This window comes from Penaeus vannamei, chromosome 20 (genome assembly GCF_042767895.1).
Source record: "Penaeus vannamei isolate JL-2024 chromosome 20, ASM4276789v1, whole genome shotgun sequence".
In the NCBI taxonomy this organism is placed as follows: Eukaryota; Metazoa; Arthropoda; class Malacostraca; order Decapoda; family Penaeidae; genus Penaeus; species Penaeus vannamei.
Genome location: NC_091568.1, coordinates 5,805,928 through 5,813,427, shown reverse-complemented (window position 1 = coordinate 5,813,427; position 7,500 = coordinate 5,805,928). Strand labels below are relative to the sequence as shown.

Here is a 7,500-nt window from a genome sequence, read left to right as displayed (position 1 = left end):
ACACACATACAAACCGGAAGGGTGAAGGTGCGTGCGTTGGTAGGGAATATGACAGGTGACATTCTGCCTTTAATAGAAGACGGATGGATGACAACGGTGACCCTTACACCACCGTAGAATGTCAGGGAGCAAGGGAGGTCAACGAGCCAGAGTTTGAGGGTAAAGGGGCAAAGGAGGCGAGGTCAGTGAGCATGAAAATAACCAGTTCCTCTGCTTGATTATGGACAAAATCACGGAGATGTCGCTAATATCAGTAAAAATTAAGGCCTAACTTTACAGAGGCACATGTTTTTTTTATTGTTTCTCTACCTCTCCCCTCTCCGCATCCCTCTCCCTTCTGCGGAATCCAAATAAGAGTAAAATAACCAAAATAAAGGAATTCAAAGACATACTCTGAACCGATATATCAACGGATAATACAAAAGCAAAGGACCTCCAGCACGTCAGAGAAACGGATAGGAAGACAGAAGAGATAAACGGAGAAAACAGCGAGAAAGAAGAAAAAAAGGAAAGAGAAAAATCGAGACGAAACTTGGCAAGAGAGTCACATGGCGAGGAAGAAGGAAGGGGGGGGGGGTCACCCTTTTTCCTTTCTCTATTCTATGCTGCGTCCTGTCACTCAGTGGATAGGTAAGGGACACGACCCAGTCCTTCTCTATTGGTCGTTTTACTCCCATAATCCTAAGTTCTTTTACTCCCTCTGTGTACTGAGCAATAGCCTCCAATCCTTTGCTCTCTGAAAAACGTTCTAACCCTTTTCTCTCTGAAAAAAAAAAAAACGTTCATTGCAACAAACGTAGAAAAATGTATGTTTGAGAATGAATATCTTCACAATGCCAGGGATGTATTTCACCGGTTTCGATCATTCATGATTAAAGTGTCATCGAAAACGGCCAAATACATATGAATGTGAATACATTAATTCTCATTCATACCTTGTCTGCCCTTTCTCGTTCTCTCTCTTTCTCTCTATCTATCTCTCCCTCGCTCTCTCTCTCCCTCTATCCCTCCCTATCTCTCCATCCCTCTCTCTCTCTCTCTCTCTCTTTCTCTCACTCACTCACTCACTCTCTCTCTCTCTCTCTCTCTCTCTCTCTCTCTCTCTCTCTCTCTCTCTCTCTCTCTCTCTCTCTCTCTCTCTCTCTCCCTCCCCCAAATGGCAGAATTGGAGCGCGGCAGCTGAGGTGTCTGGCAGAGTGCCCCTTCCCCGCGCTACCTGGCACCCTCCTCCCTCGGTATCCTGCTGATGCTCGCTCCCGTTCCATCATACCTTCACAGCACGCCATTCCACGAGGATGCTGCTCCCTTCCCCTCCCTCCACCCCCCTCTGCGCGATGTATATTTGCTGGTCTTCTATGGAATTGCACGCTGATCCGGGGATGCAACTGTGTTTCCGGGGAAGAGGGGGGAGGGGGAAGGGGAAGGGGGGCAATTGTGTTTCCGGGGAGGAGGGGGGAGGAACATAAAGGTTTGAAGGGAGTGAAATGGATAAATGGGTAGAGAATGAGAGAGAGAGAATATGAGGGTGAAAGAAAGAATATGAGAGAGAGAACGAATACGAGAGAGAGAGAGAGAGAGAGAGAGAGAGAGAGAGAGAGAGGGAGAGAGAGAGAGAGAGACAGAGAGAGAGAGAGAGAGAGAGAGAGAGAACAGACAGAAAAAGAGAGAGAACAGACAGAAAGAGAGAGAACAGACAGAAAAAGAGAGAACTGACAGAAAAAGAGAGAGAACAGACCCAAGAAAAAAATATGAAAAACAAAACCTTCAAAAAACTGGAGAAAAGAACCGGCACGAACGAAACACGAGAACGAATTCAAAGCGGACAGAAAGAAAGAAAACAACAACAACAACAAAAAAAACAGACGAAACGAAAGAAAGAGAGATCAAACGAAAGGGGGAAAAGCGAGACGTGACAAGACCCCCCCCCCCTCCTTCTCTGGTGCTGGTGACACGGTTCTTATCAGTATTCCGGTCCCTAGTCTGGCTGCTAAGAGCAATAAATCCCGAAAGAAATTAAGGCATAATTCGAATGGACAACTACATCCTAGTGGGCAGCTAACTGAATTAAATTCTTGGCGACTGCGACAAGAAACATAGAGGATATTAATAATAATGAAGGAAATTACACTAATAACAAGAGCAACACCACCACCAACAATATAATCATAACAACAACAACAAAAATAATCACAATGAAAAATAGCAATCATAATAATAATAATAATAATAATAATAATAATAATAATAATCATAATAACAACGCAAATAATAATAATAATAACAATAAAATCATAATTACCAGGGTGATAATAAGAGCAATAACTCGGCCCCTGGAAAATATTACCGGACTCTGTCTCGACACATTACTCAACACAGGCAATTACCCCCGCCCGCCGCCAGCTGTCCAAACCCACAATTTTCCGACCGTTTCAAAATAAAAAGGACCCTTTTCTTCTATCTCGTATCTCCTCTCTCCCTCCCCGTCTATCCCCTTTCCCTTTTGCCTTTCTCTCTCTCTCTCTCTCTCTCTTCTTCTATTCCCTCCTTCTACTTCTTCCCTCTCTCCCTCCTCCTGCCCCTATCTCTTCTCCCCTTTTCGTCTCCCCCTTCTATACCCTATCACCTCCCCCTTCTCCTTTCATGTTCTCCCCCTCTCCCTCCCTCCACCTATCCCCTCCGCCCACTCCTCCTGTCCTCTGTCCCCTCACGCTTCCTCCTCCCTTCCCTCCTTCTACTCCCCCCTTTCCCTCTCTCCTCCTATCCCCTTCCCCCGCTTCTGTCCCCTGTTCCCTCGCCCTTTTCCTCCTCCCCTCCCTCCTTCTACTTCCTCTCCCTCCTTCCTCCTATCCCGTTCCCCCGCTCCTCCCTCCTACTTCCTCTCCCAACCCCTTTCCCTCTTTCCTCGCCTCCACCCCTCCCTCCTTCTACTCCTCTCCCTCCCTATCCCCTCGCCCTTTTCCTCCTCCCCTCCCTCCTTCTACTTCCTCTCCCTCCTTCCTCCTATCCCGTTCCCCCGCTCCTCCCTCCTACTTCCTCTCCCAACCCCTTTCCCTCTTTCCTCGCCTCCACCCCTCCCTCCTTCTACTCCTCTCCCTCCTATCCCCTCGCCCTTTTCCTCCTCCTCCCCTCCCTCCTTCTACTTCCTCTCCCTCCTTCCTCCTATCCCCTTCTCCTATCCCCTCGCCCCTCTCCTCCTCCTCCCTTCCCACTCGCACGCGCTATTCTCCTCCCATTCCTCTCTTCCCGTAAATCTCTCTCAGATGGATCGCCCGCGTTTTGCATCCGAGGGGACTTGATGATGCCGGCGCTGGAATGCTTGCAGTTTTTCACCAGGGCGCTTTCATGCAGACGGCCATCATGCGTAAAGGAAAATAATAAAAAATAATAAAAAGAACCATTAAAAACACGCACGCACTCGCACTCTCTGTCTCTACACCTCCCTCCTTCTATTTATTTATTTCTCTGTGTGTGTAGTGTGAGTGTGTGCGTGTTTGTTTGTTTGTGTGTGTGTGTGTGAGAGCGCGTGTGTCTGCCTGCCTGTCTGTCTCTCACACACACACTAACAAATATCCATGCGTTGAGGCATAAAACCGGCACACACAATACAAATAAAGCGACGTATACAGGCAGAAACACAAGCACGCACACACACACACGCAAGCCTACTGCTCTCGCCTCGCTTCCCAGGATCATGATGAAGGAGAGCAAACATGCACGTCCAGGCGCAAGCAGAATAAACATCACTCCACGAGATTGGCACACTCCACAGGCACCCACCAAGGGCTTCTGCTGGTAACTCCAAAGGCACCGACCAAGAGCTTCTAGAATTCAGGGCTAACTTCAAGAGCACTGAAATCTAGAAGCTCTTAGGCAGCCTAAGAGCTTCTAGGTTTCTGTGCTAAACTTCAAGAGCGCCGACTAAGAGCTTCTGCTGGTAACTTCAAGAACGCTGCCTAAGAGCTTCTAGAATTCAGTGCAAATTTCAAGAGCAACGACTAAGAGTTGTTGGTAATTTCAAGAGCACCGACCAAGAACTCTTAGAATCTTGTGATACCTTCAAGAACTTCTGGGATTCGCGAACTTTTTCCCCGTCTCTGCGCCGCTGCCGACACAAGAGGAAAACGGCGTCAAGAAAAAAAAAAAAAAAAAAAAAAAAAAAAAAAAAAAAAAAAAAAAAAAAATGGCTGACCTACTTACAAAAGTCCTCCCGTGTGCTAAACCATCGTGCGATTTAACGGCTGCCGGCGCCATAAACATTCGCCAGGGAAGCAAAACAAGTCGCAATTGTACAACAACGCCACCTACCCCTTCAGAACCTCTCTCGCCCCTACCCCAGCTCCTTCCCCCCTTACCCCTTACCCGTTACCCCATCCCTACCTGTATCCCTACCCTAACCTCGACCCCCCACCCCCTACCCACAAGAGCCATGATCAGGCTGCATGACCAAGCGATTCACCTCGGACGCGCGTAGGCCGTTGCTATGGAAACGGTCGCTACACCTTGTTGCAGAGGTGTCGGGTCTTTCAAGCAGCCGCTCCCCGACCTCTTCTGAGCTGGGGGTGTTGGGGCTGTGATAGGGGGAGGGGTGTTGGGGGGAGGGCTATCAAAGGCTCTCTTGTCTCGGGGGAAATCTTATATAAAAATGCGAAAATGCGGAATGGCGAGGAAAGGTGGAAGACAAGGGTAAGAATTGCAAAAAAACATCAAACCTTTAAATAACGCATATAGAAATTTGCAAAAGAGAAAAAAAAGAGAGAACGGAAGAAGGAGATGGCAAAAAAGAGAAAATGGAAATGAAAAAGAGGAGGAGGAAAGAAGATGATAAAGAAGACACGCGAAACAAACAGATAAAGCGACATCCGTAAGATACCCCGCGTCCACAAATTTACCTTCCTCGCAAAATAAATTCCGAGAGACCCGGATTCTTTTCTCTTCCCCCTTCTTTGGTTCCCCGGTTCCGTCGGTCGCTACCTCACGCAAAGTCAACAGCGTGAGAAGGGGAGGGGGGGGGGGGGAAGGGATTAAAATCTGTACGTGCATCATGTGTTTTCGCGCCGCCTACTTGTACCTCAACCCTCCAACTCCCTCCCCAACCCACAGCCAACTCCCTAACCCCCTCCCTGTCCCCCAGCCCCTTCCCCAACCCCTATCACTCCCTCCCAACCCCCATCACCCCTCTCGAGCCCTCATCACCCCCTCCCTAACCCCCAACCCCTCATCACCCCCTCTCCAACCCCCATCCCCCCTCCCCAACCCCCAGCCCCTTCCCCAACCCCCATCACCCCCTTCCCAACCCCCCAACCCCCTCCCCAAGGACAGAGTGTGCTTGTGAGGTTCTTTGTTAACCGACCCACACACGCGCGCTGATCAAACACGAATTCCCCTTCGCACATTATGCTCCGCTCCCTTCCAACTACCGGAGGACGACGGAAGGAGGAGGAAAGAAGGGGCTGATGAAGGGGAAGGAGGAAAGAAGGGGCTGGTGAAGGGAAAGGAGGAAAGAAGGGGCTGATGAAGAGGAAGAAGGAGTAAAGAAGGGGCTGATGAAGAGGAAGATGGAGGAAAGAAGGGGCTGATGAAGAGGAAGGAGGAGGAAAGAAGGGGCTGATGAAGAGGAAGAAGGAGTAGAGAAGGGGCTGATGAAGAGGAAGAAGTAAAGAAGGGGCTGATGAAGAGGAAGATGGAGTAAAGAAGGGGCTGATGAAGAGGAAGGAGGAGTAAAGAAGGGGCTGATGAAGAGGAAGTAGGAAAGAAGGGGCTGATGAAGAGGAAGAGGAGAGAAGATGGGGGAAATTTAGAGGAAGGTGAAGGAGGAAGGGGATGATAAAGAGGAAGAGAAGGAAAGAAGATGGCAAAGAAAAGAGGATGAGAGAAGGAAAAGACAAAAAAGACCAAAACCCATGCAGCAATAACAAAAAATGATAGAAGGGATGATAAAGAGAAGGGCAGAAGATGGTAAAGAAGAAGGGAGAAGATAAACCGGAGGAAGGAGAGAAAGAAAAGACAAAAAAAAAGGAAAACCCAAGCAGGAATAACAAAAAAGAAAAAGAGATGGATGATAAAGAGAAAGAGAAGGATGATAAAGAGAAAGAGAAAGAAAGACAATAAAAAGAGGAAAACACGGAGCAATAACAAGCAGAAGGACATCCATAACACCGACAGGAGGCCGAGCAGGAAAACATAAGAGATGCCGAAAGTTTTGCTTGGCAATTCCCAAGTGCGATGCTTTCCTTTGCACTCATAAGGTATAAGGAGTATGAGGCAATGCCCTGACTCCAGACCAGATATAAGGGGGTGATCTGACGCCGGGAAAGGTATAAGGTAGTATTCTTATTTCACGCGCAGTGTCCTGACTCAGGGCGAAGTATAAGGAAGGATCCCGATTCTTCTAAATAAGATATAAGGGAGTGTCCTGACTCAAGGGAAGGTATAAGGAAGGATCCCGATTCTTCTAAGTAAGATATAAGGGAGTGTCCTGACTCAAAGGAAAGTATAAGGAAAGATCCCGATTCTAAGTAAGATATAAGAGAGTTCCCTGACTCATGGCGAAGTATAAGGAAGGATCCTGATTCTAGGCAAGATATAAGAGAACGTCCTGACTCAGGGCAAAGTCTAAGGAAAAATCCTCATTCTAGGTAAGGTATACGACAGTATCCTGACCAAATGCAAGGTATAAAGAGGTATTTTGACCCAATGCAAGGTATCAAGAGGTGTCCTGACCCAATGCAAGGTATCAAGAGGTGTCCTGACCCAATGCAAGGTATCAAGAGGTGTCCTGACTGCAGCAGGCGACCAGGAGGAGCCCCGAGCAGCAGCGAGAGCGAGCCCGGCCTCGCTTGGGTACGGCCGCCAGAGACGAACGCAGGAACCGTGAAAAGTGTCCCTGGCATGAGGGTTATTATGCTTTCATAATGGTGTTCTCCCTCTCCCTTTGACTCCCTCCCTCCTTCGTTATTACTCCTTCGCGCTCCTTTGTCCTTCCTATTATCCACTAACTCATTCTTTCACTGCCTCGTATCCCTTTCTACTTCCATTCGTCCATGCTGAGCGTTGCCTACATTATACTCAAGCTACATATCCCTCAGAAAAGTCAAAATGTCCCGAGAAACGAGGCTCAAGGCTTCTCGAGAAAGCAGGATTAAGGATTCTCGAGAAAGCAGGATTAAGGATTCCTTAAGCCCTACACCAAGACCTTCGCCCCCTTGAGCCCGACGTGCCGCACGCCCAAGCCACCCGCCTCGCACCATGGCATGTCTTCGTGGCATGGTGCCCACTGACCTACTGAGTGCCAATTCCCTTGCGCAGAGTACCATTAACTTGTGCATCATGTCTCAGCAGCTGAGATATTCGCAATGACCTGGTACCCCAGAGGCCCGAACTGACCTGACCTGACTTGACCTGTGACACCATCAATTCTCCCAAGGATGCAAGTAATAAAACCATGAAAATATCGGATATTCATAAACAGGAGAAAATATAAAATGATATCAGAGGTGTTGT

The 7,500-nt window shown here is 48.3% G+C and overlaps 1 protein-coding gene across 42 annotated transcripts in view; it reads right to left on the bottom strand.

Annotated features, from left to right (window-relative positions):
- LOC113811463 (ankyrin-2) overlaps positions 1-7,500 on the bottom strand; it is a gene marked incomplete in the record, with an annotated part of 172,420 nt that overhangs the window by 155,134 nt on the left and 9,786 nt on the right.